We start from the raw sequence: 15,966 nt of genomic DNA on the forward strand, positions 1-15,966 counted from the left end.
AGTCTCACGACCCGGGAGTTCCTTCCGCCCCTCCTGCTGCTAGCCCGGGCCTTTCCGAATCAGCCATGCTTCGCATCGTGTCGGAGATGCAGGCAAAGTTGGTTTCGGAGATGCAGTCGAGGATGGACTCGATGTTCTCTAACTTCGGTCAGAGAATTGGGGCTTTAGAGCAAGGAGCTCCGGAGAGAGTCCAAAGCTCTCTCATCCCGGATGCCTCTAAGCTTCCGCCGTTTGCCAAGAACAACCCCTGGCGGATGGCTCTTTATTCCCCGTTCTCAGACGGAATGTTGACTCTGGAGGGCCTTGGCACTCGTCCTCTAGAGGACTTTGAATTCTTTCCTCCTGGTCTGGCATTTCCATTTCATGGTTATGCCAGACTTACCGAGGAAGCTTTAGTTCGGTTAGACAAGGTCCCCAAAGAGACGGTCATCTTCCCGAAGGAACAAGCCCAATCTGTTTGGGCCAGATTTTTGAATGACATTGGCTGCACTAACACCATGCTTACGCCTTTTAAAAGCTCCTTTACGATGTTCTTAATGGACAAGAACACCTTGACTCCATGCGTCAATAAGGTGGCAGAGCTTGCCTTTCAATATGCTCTGGAGGAGAAGCCCTTGCCTCCCATCCGAGAGGTGGATCCAATCTCCCTCCTTCTTCCCTCAGGTATTGAGTGTTGGGACAATGTCCATACCACCTTTACCTCCGGCAAGCTTGCAGCAGACTGTGCCTCAGTCTTGTTTAGTGAGAAGCTTCCCCGTCTCCCGGAATCCCTCATTAAACAGGAATATGATTCCCGTCTACGTGTGGGCCGTACTCTAAACCTGGCCACATCCACGGAGTCGATAGCCTTGACTTACGATACGGAGAGTATTTTTAAGTCTCTCAACAAGGCTACGTTACAGTCTTTATATTATGACTTATATGACTTCGCTACTGCTAAACGCAGATGTCGCAAGCATGTCCTAGCTGAGGCAACGATTAGGCATGAGCCTGATAAACTCATCCGGTCCTCCTGTTGGGGTTCAAATCTCTTCCCCGAGGATCTCGTAGAGGAAGTCTTGGCGGAGGCCACTAGGGTTAATCAGAGCCTTAAAGCCCGTTGGGGTTTGACCCCTAAACGCAAATATGACCCCGCAAATTATCAAGCCCGGGGAAGGAAGAAGCTTAGACCATATACCTCCACCCAGTTCAGGCAACAACAGAGTGCTTCATCCAACTTCCGGCTGCCTCTTCCTCCATCTTCTGTTGTCCCTGCACAGCCTTCCACCTCTCGGGCTCCTTCGGATGACTATGTCACCGTTCTGCTACCTAAGAACCAGCTTTCTGGTGCCTCCGCCACTTCCCCTGCCTTTAACCAGTCTTACGAGGCTCATAGCTCTTCCCAGAGTTATGGTAGAGGTAGAGGCTACCACCGTGGCTCTAACCAGAACAAAGGCAGGGGAAGAGCCTTTCGCAGAGGAAAGAACTTCCGAGGCGGACGTGGAGGCAACTCCTCAAACCAATACTGAGGTGCAGCAGGTAGGGGGGAGGCTCTATGCCTTCCGCAACAAATGGAGGTTCAGTCCCTGGGCGTTCAGTATCATCTCCAAGGGACTTGGGTGGAGTTGGATTCAAGGACCTCCTCCTCCGAACAAATTTCGTCAACATTCCACTCCGGACCTGGTCGAATTTGTCCAGGATCTTTTACAAAAGAACGCCATACAAGAAACGAAACATCTGAAGTTTCAAGGTCGGCTGTTCAGTGTCCCGAAGAAGGATTCAGACAAGAGAAGAGTGATTCCAGATCTATCCCTTCTCAACTTGTCCATTCAATGCGACAAGTTTCGAATGCTTACCGTCTCGCAGGTGCGGACCTTACTTCCCCGTGGGGCCGTCACCACCTCTATCGATCTTACAGACGCCTACTATCACGTCCCGATAGCGAGACACTTCCGTCCGTACCTAGGCTTTCGCTTAGGGGACAAAAGTTACTCCTTCAAGGTGATGCCTTTCGGGCTCAACATCGCCCCAAGGATCTTCACAAAGCTAGCAGAAGTCGCTCTTCAGGAACTCAGGAATCAAGGGATTCAAGTAGTAGCCTATCTGGACGACTGGCTCATTTGGTCAGACACCTCCCAAAATTGCCTAAAAGCCACTCACAAAGTCATCCATTATCTTCAGTCTCTAGGCTTCCAGATCAACTTCAAGAAGTCCCGTCTTCTTCCAAAATCGAAGTTCCAATGGCTCGGCCTGCAATGGGATCTTATATCTCATACTCTGTGTCTTCCCATACCCAAGAGGTTAGAGATTGCAAGGAACACCAAACGCTTTCTCAAAGACAAAGTAAGTTCCAGACGACTCCAAGAGAAGATTCTGGGGTCCCTTCAGTTTGCCTCTGTGACGGATCTTCTTCTGAAGGCAAAATTGAAAGATATCAATCGTGTCTGGCGTTCGAGGGCGAACCGGAAGCTCCGGGACAGGAAAGTCCGCCTTCCTCCCATTCTACGGGAAAGACTTCTTCCTTGGACAAGAGCAAACAGTCTGTCAAAGTCAGTTCCCCTTCGATTTCCGCCTCCGGAATTAATCATTCACACAGACGCATCCTTATCAGGTTGGGGCGGCTATTCTCAGCTCAAGAAAGTTCAAGGTCTTTGGACTCCCTTGTTCCGCCATTTTCACATCAATGTGCTAGAGGCCATGGCAGTTCTTCTAACCCTGAAACGTCTCGCTCTTCCCAAGAAACAACACCTTCGTCTGGTCCTCGACAGCAAAGTGGTGGTCCGCTGCCTCAACAGAGGCGGGTCAAAGTCAGGGCCTCTGAACCATGTTCTAGTAGCCATATTCTCCCTAGCAGCCTCGAACCGTTGGCATCTTTCAGGTGTCCACCTGGCGGGAGTCCGGAATGTAGTGGCAGACGCCCTGTCCCGGACCTCCCCTCTAGAATCGGAATGGTCACTCGATCTAAAGTCATTTCGGTGGATTCTCTCTCAGGTTCCCGGTCTCCAAGTGGACCTCTTCGCCACGGAATCCAACCACAAATTGAGAGTATATGTGGCTCCCAATCTAGACCCTCAGGCTTACGCCACAGACGCCATGTCACAGAATTGGGACGACTGGGAAAAGATTTATCTCTTTCCCCCGGTGAATCTTTTACTGAAAGTTCTAGACAAACTGAGATCCTTCAAGGGACAAGTAGCCTTGGTCGCACCCAACTGGCCCAAGAGCAACTGGTATCCTCTCCTGCGGGAGTTGAGACTATACCCTCACCCGATACCCAATCCGGTTCTGTCTCAGATAGTACAAACACGCGTTGTGTACGCTTTCTCAAACATTCAGAGCGCCCTAACTTTATGGACTTTATGAAGTTTGCGGCTATGCATGGTGCCAATATTGATCCTCAAAACACCTTGTTCCTAGAATCGGATAAACGGGATTCCACCATCCGCCAGTATGACTCTGCAGTTAAAAAGTTGGCAAAATTTTTAATAGACTCAGACGTGAACTGTATGAACTTGAACCTTACAGTCACTTTCTTTAGATCTTTACTAGAATCAGGTCTGGCAGCCAATACTATCACCACTATTAAATCGGCTCTGAAAAAGATCTTCCTAGTGGGTTTTAACATAGACTTAACCGACTCTTTGTTAGCTTCAATTCCGAAAGCTTGTGCCAGACTGAAACCGGTTACTCGTCCTACCCCGGTGACCTGGTTCCTTAATGACGTACTCAAATTGGCTTCTGATACCATTAACAGTTCTTGTGATTACATGCCCCTTCTCAGGAAAACACTTTTCCTAGTGAGCTTGGCTTCCGGGGCAAGAATTTCTGAATTGGCAGCCTTGTCGAGAGACCCGGGTCATATTGACTTTCTGCCTTCAGGAGAGGTCCTTCTTTCTCCTAACAAATTCTTTTTGGCTAAGAATGAAGACCCTCAAAACAGATGGACCTCCTGGAAAATTGTTCCCCTCACGCAAGATCCGTCGCTGTGCCCTGTCACTACTCTTAGGTCTTATTTATCCCGGACCTCCTCTAACTCCTCGGGGCCTCTATTCGTTAGAGAACAAGGCGGTACCATTACTATTAAAGGGATCAGGCAACAAATTTTGTATTTTATTAAACAAGCTAACCCTGACTTTTCCTCTTGCACATGATATCAGGGCGGTTGCCACCTCGGTGAACTTCTTTCACCACATGAATTTTACAGACCTTTCCAGGTATACAGGGTGGAAATCACCGTCAGTGTTCAAGAAACACTACCTTAAACATTTGGAAGCCCTAAAATTTTCTACAGTAGCCGCAGGGAGCGTAGTTACTCCCAAGTAACTCACAGGTTAATGCCTTGACTCTTTATCTCCCTCTTACCTGCCTCATTTATACCCTATTGTATTCGTTGGTCTCGCACCTGAATACTGTTATTATATTTGTAAATTTTATGCTCCTGAGTATCTGTATATATTATCACTCACGGCATTATTATACCTACCTTATTGGATTTATGTTCATATTTAAGATACCCTTATAATTGTTTTTTGGTACTCATCTCTGATTAAAGCATCCTGTATTTCCCTTACGCTTATGTTTTTTCCTTTATTTTGCAAGTTTGGTGACATTTTTCTCTTGTATAGATTCACTGGGCGGCACAGGTTCGAGCCCAGAAAAGGGATTTTGACGTAGGAAAAATCTATTTCTGGGCGAAGGACCTGTGCCGCCCAGTGAACCCTCCCAGCTCCTCTCCCTTGGAGTCCCCAAACTTTGGGTGCTAAGGAGTTGGGTTCTGAGTGGATGCATTGTTAGTAGTACCGAGTGAGGTTGAACGGCTCTCCTCTATTGGGGTTCTCTGTCGTGGATTAATCTAAATAGTGCGGGACCTCTGGAATATACGCCCAATTTTATACCGACACCAATAGGTGAGCGAGCTAGTTAACCTAGCACTCCTTTACATTTTTTCTCTGGTATATTTAGCAGTAAATTACCTAAGAATAAGTGCTAAATGGAGCTTATTCACTGGGTGGCACAGGTCCTTCGCCCAGAAATAGATTTTTCCTACGTCAAAATCCCTTTTTGATTATAAAATAAATTTTTGAATATACTTACCCGGTGATTATAAATTAAATGACCCTCCCTTCCTCCCCAATAGAGACGCAGTGGGACGAGGAGAAAATTGAGTCTTTGTTTACATTGAGAGCTGGGTATCTGGTCGACAGATGGCGCTGTTGGGCACACCCGCAACCTGTGTAGCGATCGCTGGCGAGTTTTTCCGTAGAGTTGTCTGTCGAGCAACAGAGTTGCAGCTATATAATCACCGGGTAAGTATATTCAAAAATTTATTTTATAATCAAAATAACATGTTTCAGCATATAGTAGGTCCTCAATTTACAAACTTAATCGGTCCCAAGAAGCTGTTTGTAAGTTGAATTTCTTTACATTTTGGACTTTGGTAAGCCTAACCTGAATTCCATGCCTAGGATTTCCTGCTAGAAAAGTCAACAAATACTTAGGTTTCATATGAAATAAATATCAGGTTATTTCAAATGTTGTTTTATTTTATCAAATGATATATTGTTTTTTTACAGAATTTCTTTATCATATTTTTGTTATTTTCCGTTGTATTTGTGCTTGTATCTCCGAATGTTTGAAAGCCTGGAACCTTCTAAACTCTTTTTCTATTTTCAGATTCTAGTCATTAGAAGTGATGAAAAGTGTCTTCGTGCAACAAACCTGACTTCAGTCCAAGTTTTTCTCAAGAGGTAACCTGCTATCGGTAGCGCACAAATTACTGTAAAAGGTTTTATCAATTATTTTCATCTGGATAAGACGTCAATTGCCTGAAGGTATGGTATCATTTGTAAGCCTCTCATTTTAAAGCAAAGAATTAATTTTTAACTGCCTTCACTACAGATGTGATACTTTAGGAACTTTTTCAAGATAGGAAGAGATTATTACAAAAAGATTGTAAAGAATTTCATTTTGTTCCTTAACTCGAATACAAACCACGCTATTTAATAAGGGTATTACTTTCGGCGTAGCAGAAATGACGAGCCATTAATTTTTAACGAGGGTTTACACCGCTAGTTAGTGGGGTTAAGGGAGGGTAGCTTGCTACCCCCCCTCTCACACACCTGTGCTTGAGCTCTCTTTGCTCTCGGCTCGGATGGTGGTCGGACGTGTCCACTCTCATCCTCGCTGTCATATTGGCAGCCATTTAATTGCTTTTGTTTTTTTCTTTTTCTAGTCTCTGTATATGTGAAGTGGCCTCTGCGATCATGCGCACCTGCCCTGGTTTTCCCGACTGCCCCTGTGGAACATTCATGTCGGCGATCGAGACTGATCCTCACGCCCTTTGTCCTTCTTGTAGGGGGCCAACGGCGTGATAGTACCAACAAGTGTAGTGAGTGTAGGGAGTGGTCTGCCTTCCAGTGGGAGAAGTTTTCGCGACGACGGAAGAAGAAGCCCAAATGGAATATTTCTCCTTCAAAGGTTGCTTCGAAGGGAGAAATCCCAAGCCCTCTTCTTCCGTTGCCCAAACCTCCTCCGAAGCTCCCATTCGGTCGGTCTCTTTCGAGAGACCGTCGAGTGGTAGCGTAGACCGATTTATTGTTAACCAACCTCGGGTCTCGAGAGATGACGTTGCTTCCCCTAGCGAAGCAGCTCCATCTCTCCCCCCGGGGGAGGATATGTCACTAACCTCCTTGTTTCAGCTTTGGTCCTCCTTGGGGCTCACGGGTTGGCCCTCCAAGGAGGTTTTGTTCAACTACATCCAATTGGGTGCTGCTGTCAAGCAATTGTGGTCACTGTCAGAGGTTGATCCTCTGTCTCTTGTCGACGTTGTGGTGTCAGAGGTATCCAATGCGGTCTCACCCATCTCCTCTTCCACTCCAAACTCTACGGTAGCTGACAGTTTAGTTTCTCCCGTTCCTGATCAACCTATGCGGGGGGAAACTAAGTCCATCGTTAGTCTCTCCAGCTAGTGTTTCTCCCCCTCGGAGGAGTTCACTTACAGAGACTCCTCTTCGGAGGACTGCAGAAGGTCAGCTCGCTGATCCAATGGCCCCAGAAGGCGCATCCGTCGGAAGGCTCGCCTTCCTCTTCGCCATAAAGGCCTTCCTTCACCTGGGGTGAGGAGGCGCCTCTTTGGTTCAACATCTATGCAGTCCCCCGCAGAGGAGCCTCTAGCCTGATCATCCGTCACTGCACCTGCATTGGTCCTGGACCTCTCTGCAGTTCGTTCGCGATCTCCTTCGGTGGAAGGTCGTCCTTTTAAAGGACACGTCGACCTTCCACCCGACAGACCTGCTGACCTGCCGTCGCCGTTCCTGCATGGGCCTAACAAGGCTCCAATCAAATGTGCTATTTCTCGCCAACAACTTACGTGCTACGCGCCCTTGAAACCTGACAGGCGCTCATTAACAACTCGTCAGTCCCCATCACTACGCGCTGATCTTCATCCTTACCCTAACACAGAGCATCAAGAGCGTATGCGCCAACTGCGCATACGCTCCAACAAGAGCATAGCTCCATCACGTGCCATGTGCGCCCTCATGCCCACATGCGCCCACAATCTCCTGCGCGCCAGGTCTTATCTGCGTGCCCTGCTCTTCCGCGCCAACAATCCCCTACGCGCCAGCGCCCACCTGTGCGCCAACACTCACCTGCGTGCCAGCGCTCACATGCGCGTAAGCTACCTGCACGCCATCAATCTCCTGCGCAATGGCGCTCTCCCGCGCGCCTACATTCTCCTGCATGTGTGCATACGCGCCCAACATCTCACTCCTGCGCGCCATACACCGCACCATCCTACGCGCCAGGTAAAACCTGAGCACCAACTTTCTACCGATAGCAGGACTTCTAACAAGTCAGCCATGCTGCCTTCTCCCGCGCGCCAGTGCTCACCTGCGCGCCAGCCTTTTTCCGCGTGCATCCGCAAGGATATGCGCGCCCCATGCACAGACTCGTGAATCCTCTCCTAGAGATGCGCGCCAACATTCTCCTGTGCGCCCCGCATAAATCCACTGCGCGCCCGCTCGCTAGGGAACTTTCTCCTGCACGCGCACCCCCTACGGCTGGCACAGACGTGCGCGAACACTCGCCCGCGCGCCACCTGTCTCCCTAGCATGAGCCCTGATATTCTCCCTCGCGCGAGCATCAATATCATCCCGCGCGCGAGCATCAATATCCTCCCGCGCGCGAGCCTACACATACCAAAGAACGACGTACGGCAAGGTCGCCATACCCTCATTCCCCTCCCCGCAAGCGCATACCACTGCGCATTGTGGGAGAAGGGAAACTTCCAGAGGGGTCCAGAATCCCAAAGCTACCACAGGCGAACCCACCAATTACTGTGACTCCTCCCAGGGATCCTTCAATCCCTTTCCCTTCAAGGGGTATGTCTGACAGCGCGTCCATCAGCCAACAGCCCTGGTTCGGTGCACTGATCTGAGCCGTAACCCAGGCTTTCAAGCCTGTCCTCTCTAAATTGGGACATAGAACCATGGCTTTTTCTACCCCTTTGAAGAGAAAAAGAGGAGTTCCAGATGCGGTCACTTCACTAAGGGCGAAACTGACTCCACGCAGACCTTCGAGGCAGGTTCCTTCTATTCCTCAGACTGCCTCTCCTTCCCTTTCAGAGGAAGATTTCCCGTCTCCAAGGGAATCACGCGAGGAGAGACTTTGCCCCATCGCACCAATGGAGGAAACCTCTCTTCTCGCTGAGGGGTCCTCTCAGTCAGAGATTGGAAGGAACATGCCACCCTTGTCAATGTTGTAGTCTTATATCCTTCCCAGGAAGGAATCTAAAGACTCCGAAACATTGCCTAAGTCCCCCACGAGGACTAGGATGGAGCCAGCTAGCCACTCAGGGAATGTCCGCGACTCTCCCCAAGAAGAGCCTTCGGGGATAGAAGGAGACTTTACTGCAAGTCCTACAGCAGGAGACCAGCAAGTCAGAACATGCGTTTTGGCAAGTTCTGACTCTAATGAGGGCTCCCAACGGGTTTTCCGACCCAGAGATCCCTCCTCGAGAGGGCAAAGACACGGTCTTAGACCGCGTCTTTGGTACTCAAAAGCCCTCTAAGACCAGTGCAGCCCTGACCTGGTCTCAAGGGGTAAAGAGTACCAAGGACAAGATCTCACAACAGCTGTCTGAGATGTCCTCCTCCAACCGTTCCGTACCACCAACAAGCTCCTCCCACCTCCTCGCGTACAGCAGAGGAGGTACTTCGAGATCCTAGAGGAGCCTTGTCTAGCTCTTCCACTTCAACACTCGCTGGAAGAGCTAACCAGGGAAGTCCTTCTTGAGAGACTCTCCAACCGGCCGGTCTCATTCTCGACAGCCGAGATCCTCAATCAGGAGAAAGTCGCGAAGTGTACTATGCAAGCCACGTCGATATCTGGTTGGGGACCTTAGGTATCCTGATACGTTCTGAGGATTTCTCCAAGGAACGTATCAGGAAAGCTATGGAAACCTTTCTTCTCTCAGGTACTCGCATGATTGAGTTTCTGGCCCACCAAGTCTCGAACTTATGGGAAAATACCATCCTGAAACGTCGGGATGCAGTAGCTGAGAGATTCCATCAGAAGGTCGCTAGCACCGAGATCAATAGGCTCAGACATTCCTCCATCGAGGGGTCTGTTCTTTTCGAGTCTAAGGATGTGGAACATGCCGCTGAGAGGTGGAGGAAGTCTCATCAAGACTCCCTCCTTCATAGGGCTTTAACATCCAAGCCCTATAAGCCTCCAGCACCACAGCAGTCCCGTCTAATCAAGACCACTACGTCGACAACAGCAGCGAAGACTATGGTGTCTAAGCCCTTTCCTGTCAAAGAAAGGAAAGGCAAAAAGTCCTCCAGGGGAGGCAAAAATCCTAGAGGGAGCAGCCGAGGCCGCAAACGCTAGGATAGGCAGTCTCCCTGCATTTCCACCAGTGGGGGGATGCCTACAAAGTTGCTCAAACAGGTGGAAGCAACTCGGGGCTGATTCCTGGACAATCTCCGTGATCAGTCTAGGATATCACGTCCTGTTCATAACATCTCTACCTCCCCTGACAACGAATCCATTGTCATTGAACTCCCTTGCCATGGGATTGGCAAGGGGGAAGCCCTTTGGGCAGAAGTCCAGACCCTGTTGAAGAAGGGCGCTCTCCAAGAGGTCCTCGACGAATCCTCAGGCTTCTTCAGTCGACTCTTTCTTGTAAAGAAGGCGTCTGGAGGCTGGAGACCAGTCATCGACCTCTCAGCTCTGAACAAGTTTGTCAAACAAACTCCGTTCAGCATGGAGACGGCAGACACGGTCAGACTAGCAGTAAGACCGCAAGACTTCATGTGTACACTGGACCTAAAGGAGGCGTACTTCCAGATCCCAGTCTATTCGTCTTCAAGGAAGTACTTAAGATTCAGCCTAGACAACAGAAAGTACCAGTTCAAGGTGGTGTGCTTCGGTCATTCCACAGCACCACAAGTCTTCACCAGAGTGTTCACCCTAGTATCATCTTGGGCACATAGGATTGGCATCCGTCTCCTCCGTTACCTGGACCACTGGTTAATCCTAGCAGACTCGGTGTCAACCCTTCTTTAACACCGAGACAAACTTCTGAGACTTTGCCAAGATCTGGGGATCATGGTAAATCTCGAGAAGTCTTCCCTGCTTCCCACTCAAAGACTGGTATACTTAGGCATGATTATAGACACCACTCTCCACAAAGCCTTCCCATCAGACGACAGGATAGCAAGGCTGAGGAAGGTCGCAAGACCTTTTCTTAGACAAGAAGAACTTTCAGCCCAATCAAGGTTACATCTCCTCGGTCACCTTTCATCGCTGGCCCGTCTAGTTCCCAATGGTCGCCTCAGGATGAGATCCCTCCAGTGGCGACTCAAGTCCCGGTGGAATCAAGCATACGACTCCCCAGACATCCAGATCCCCATGGGACCTGCCGAACTGACAGATCTCCAGTGGTGGGTGGCAGACGAGAACCTACGAAAGGGAGTGGATCTTCTCGTCCTCCCCCCGGATTTGATGCTGTTTTCGGACGCTTCAAAAAATGGATGGGGGGCCCACGTGCTGCACCACACAACCTCAGGCCTCTGGTCAGAGTCAGAAAAGTACCTCCACATAAATCTCCTAGAGATGAAGGCCGTCTTTCTAGCCATTCAACAGTTCCAACAGTACCTGGCAAGTCACTCTGTGGTGGTGATGAGCAACAACACCACAGTAGTGGCCTACATCAACAAACAAAGAGGTACTTTTTCACAGCAACTATCCCATCTAGCAGTGGAGATACTGACATGGGCTGAATTCCACTCAATACCACTATCGGCACGCTTCATTCCGGGCAAGAGGAATGTGCTCGCTGACAACCTGAGCAGAGCATTTCAGATAGTGAGTACCAAGTGGTCTTTGAATCATCTAGTAGCCAACAAAGTCCTGACTTTGTGGGGTTCTCCGACTGAGGACCTCTTCGCAACGGCCTTAAACTTCAGTTTCCCACTGTACTGTTCCCCAGTCCTTGACCCCAAGGCTCTCTGGCAAGATGCTTTCCAACAACGGTGGGACAACATCGACATTTAAGCCTTTCCCCTGTTCTGTCTGATGAGGACGGTACTCAACAAGACCAGAACATCGGTCAATCTTTCAATGACCCTCATAGCTCTGCTATGGCATCACGCAGAGTGGTTCCTGGACCTTCTGCAACTCCTAACGGAGCCGCCAAGCGAACTCCCTCCACGACACAATCTACTCAAACAACCTCACGATAACATTGTCCACAAAGCCGTAGGTTCACTACGACTTCACGCCTGGAGACTATCCAGCATCTCTCTGAGAGAGGATTTGCGCAACAAGTTGCAATCACGATGTGTGGACACCTGCGAAAGTCATTAGCAGCAGTCTACCAGGCAAAGTGGAAAGTCTTCTGTGGTAGGTGTCGTGGAAGGGGTTTCTCTCCACTCGATGCCACTATTCGAGCAATAGCGGAGTTCCTCGGGTATATGTGTGAAGAAATGCACCTATCAGTCTCGGCAGTTAAAGGCTATCACTCAGCCTTAAGCCTCGCCTTCAGGCTAAAAGGAATGGATATTCCTTCATCGCTAAAACTTTCTCTACTTATACGGAGTTATGAACTTACCTGCCCTCAGTCGGAAGTGTGACCTCCCCCATGGAACGTGGTTCGAGTTCTCAGGTCTCTTAAGAGACCTCCCTATGAACCATTACGCCAGGCATCAGATCGCCACCTAACCTGGAAGACGGTGTTCCTGCTAGCTTTGGCCTTGGCCAAGCGAGTCACCGAACTTCATGATATCTCATATGACATCGCCCATTCAAGGGCATGGGGGTAGGTATGGTTCAGCTTCGTCCCTGAGTTTATTGCTAAGACTCAGAATCCCGGAATAGCGGATCCTCGGTTCGACTCCTTCCGGATTTCTAGTCTCCGTACTGTAACAGATGACCCAGACCATCTCTTACTATGCCCAGTAAGGAGTTTGAGGCTGTACCTCAAAAGAACAGCTGCAGCCCGTCCTCGTGTACCAGCACTATTTGTCAGCACAGGAAGGACTAAGAGGAGGGTCATCAAGAACTCCATCTCTGCATGGATTCGCCGGGTCAATGACCTGGCACTGAATCCAGACCCTCCTCTGTCACGTCACCCCAGAGCACATGATGTCGGGCATAGCTACGTCCCTGGCCTTCAAAAGAAATTTTTCAGTGACGCAGGTTCTTCAAGCTGGGGTGTGGAAACGGCAAACCATGGTCACATCCCACTACCTGCAAGACGTGACCCACAGGAGACTCGATACTTTCTCTATCGGTCCTGTGGGGGCTGCCCAACAGCTGGTTTAAGACCTCAAGCTCCTTATTGGACAAGTAGCAGAAGGTTGAGGGCATTGTTACCCGGTTTTAGTCTGCATGAATGAATAGGTTTGACTGGCCCTTATTCTTTTCTTCATCATCCCCTCTCTTGGGGAAAGCAGCATCCTAGGTTCTCTGCATAGCTGACCTCAAACCACTGCAGGTAAACCATGCTCCCTTGTGTTCTTAGTATTAACCCACTTACCCTCGGTGTATTTGGAAATTTCCAACCCTTAACCCCCAAGGGGTTATTTTTTTCCCTGCACATTTTGCAGTATATTTTTTTTAAATGGCTCTAACAGCCTTAATTTTTGTCATAGAGAGGTCAGATTGGTCTCATTCTCTTGGAAAATGCCTGAATTTTCTCAAAAATTTATCAAACAATATGAAAAACAAATCTTTATAGCATTTTTTTGCAAGGACGTACCGGTACGTCCATGGGGGTAAAGGGATGGCTTTTGTGAAACGTACCAGTACGTCCTTTGGGGGTAAAAGGGTTAATAGTAAAACTGTTACGTCCCCATACCCTGACGAGTTGGTACTGGGAAAGTCCTAGTCTACAAGTTTCCATCCAAAGAACTTCAGAACAACTTTCTAGGACGAGTCACGCTTCTTCATACCTTCACACACAGCTTGCGTAGGCCGCAGACCTTGCATAGCAAGGTTTTAGCGAAGTGCAGGGACTCTTCATTTCTTGAGTGCTGACACACTCAAATAAGGAGCCCCCGGGCAAAGCCAAAAGCCAGACTGGCTGGGACGTCCACCCTTCTTAATGGGCGAGTCACCCCTATTATATGGCGGGGTTTGTATTCCAGTTACTGAACAAATGACAAATTCGTAGATAATTTGTATTTTTCCTAACTATACAAACCTTAGCTATTTAACCAAACTTGCCCGCCAGCCCTGACCCCCTTGAAGTCCTACCTCCAAGCAAAGTGAGCTCAAGCACAGGTGTGTGAGAGGGGGGGTAGCAAGCTACCCTCCCCTATCCCCACTAACTAGTGGTGTGGGTAGTAAACCCTCTTTAAAAATGAATGGCTCATCATTTCAGCTAAGCTGAAAGTAATACCCCTATTAAATAGCTAAGGTTTGTATAGTTAGGAAAAATACAAATTATCTACGAATTTGTCATTTTTTCATACTGTTTCTCTGTGTAATGCAGTTGTCTTATAATTTTATGCTCTTTGAAGTTTTAAGTATGGAATAGTATCGTCATCATCTCCCACGCCTATTGATGCAAAGGGCCTCGGTTAGATTTTGTCAGTCGTCTCTATCTTGACCTTTTAAATCGGTACTTCTCCATTCATCACCTCCTACTTCACGCTTCATAGTCCTCAGCCATGAAGGCCTGGGTCCTCCAAGAATGCACTTTGAAGAGCGGCCATACTCTGAAGAGCAGCCATTTGCTTGTGACGTCTGTGGTTAGAATCTTATTAAGAAAGACCTTTCCATTGCAATATTTGCAGAAAGAGATTTAGTGTTGAAAACCAGTTAAATCAACATATGTGAAAGCATGATGAAGAAAGGTCATACTGATGTAATATATGTAATAAAAGGTTTGCCCAAAAAGGAAATCTCAGAAATCACACAAGAATACACACGGAATAACGTCTATTCCCCTACGATTTTTCCGGGCTTACCTTCAGTCAGATAGGAAACAAGCAGGTGAGCCATCTTTTTCTTCTGTTGTGTGCAGCAAAGACTTCAGGGATAGAACAACTCTAAGGTTCACTTGTAGTCTCACTCTAATCAACATCTGTATCCTTGCATTGAGTGCGGCCAGGTTCTCCATAGTGAATCCAATCTTGAGGATCACATAAAAAGTCATACAGGAACAAAGGTATTTAACTGCGAGGGAAGCCTTAGGGCTCATAAGAAAAGTACTGTAGTCACAATTCAGAGACAGATTTTGCTGATAAAGAAGTGGATGAGGTTCCTACCAGAAGGAAAGACTAAAACGCTGATGTAATATCGCAAGGTGGATTTGACAAACAAGCACGTTTCATATCAGACGTGGCCTGCAATTTTACTGAGACTCCTCTTTGGGTTCAGCGGTCTGGTGACCAAAGATCCTGCTCTAGTCACTGCCAAAACCAACAGAGGATGAAGTCCTTGTGCTTGAGCCTATTTTTATTAAAGAGGAAGTCAATGAGTTGGGTAGCTTCCCTTGAAAGTTGTAGTTGTAGTTAAATCTTTCAAGTGTGGGGAAAGTTTCTCTTAAAGTTACGTCTCGAGATCTTCTTGTAAGAATGACCGTTCATGGTTTTGTGTTCTTGAGAAAAACAAATGAACAATAAGAAAACTGTATAGCACCAAGAATTAATGGTATTGAATAGTATGTTAAGAACAGAATAAATGAAGTACTTTTATTTATGAAATTCTCTATTAAGAAAAGATGCTGTTTTTGAAGGGGGTACCATACCACTGCCCTCAGTGGGTCTTGCTCTTTGTAGCCTCCTTTCAGTCCCAGTTAGTTTACTCTGTCTTCTTTTTCATCGGTTTCTTTTGTCCCTTTTAAATTAGCAGTTTTCATCTTTTCCTCCTTTGGTCTATTGTTAATTACCTATTATTAGCTTAATTTTCTTTTTAGTATTACCTTTTGGTATCTTCTGAAGAAGCTATTATTGTTTCTTCCTCAACATCATCATCATCTACTCCTACTCCAATTGGCGCAAAGGGCTTCGGTTAGATTTCGCCAGTCGTCTCTATCTTGAGCTTGTAAATCAATACTTCTCCATTCATCATCTCCTACTTCACACTTCATAGTCCTCAACCATATAGGCCTGGATCTTCTAACTCTTATAGTGCCTTGTGGAGCCCCGTTGAAAATTTGGTGAACTAATCTCTCCTGGGGAGTGCAAAGAGCATGCCCAAACCATCTCCATTTACCGCGCTCCGTGATTTCATCCACATATGGTATTTGAGTAATCTGTCTTATAGTTTCATTTCTAATTCTGTCCTACCAGTCCAATCTTGTCCTGCCATCTAATTGCATCGTGCTACGGTGTTGAATTTAACAACTGTTTCAGCTTTGCTGAAATTTTACTCCTATTAAGGGACTCTGGTTTGTATAATTATGAAAAATACAATTTTTTTAAGAAAAATTTATTTCACTTCATATAATGCTCTAGAGATCCCCAATTAACTACT

At 47.6% G+C, this 15,966-nt stretch overlaps 1 long non-coding RNA gene across 1 annotated transcript in view; it reads left to right on the top strand.

Moving 5' to 3' along the window:
• The window catches only part of LOC137657945 (uncharacterized), a 44,790-nt gene that overhangs the window by 14,748 nt on the left and 14,076 nt on the right, over positions 1 to 15,966 (top strand). Inside the window, exon 2 of the long non-coding RNA XR_011047242.1 lies at positions 5,653 to 5,810. This is a non-coding gene — a long non-coding RNA (uncharacterized lncRNA). The remainder of the gene's footprint in view (positions 1 to 5,652; positions 5,811 to 15,966) is intronic.

Source organism: Palaemon carinicauda, chromosome 1, assembly GCF_036898095.1.
Source record: "Palaemon carinicauda isolate YSFRI2023 chromosome 1, ASM3689809v2, whole genome shotgun sequence".
NCBI classification, from domain to species: Eukaryota; Metazoa; Arthropoda; class Malacostraca; order Decapoda; family Palaemonidae; genus Palaemon; species Palaemon carinicauda.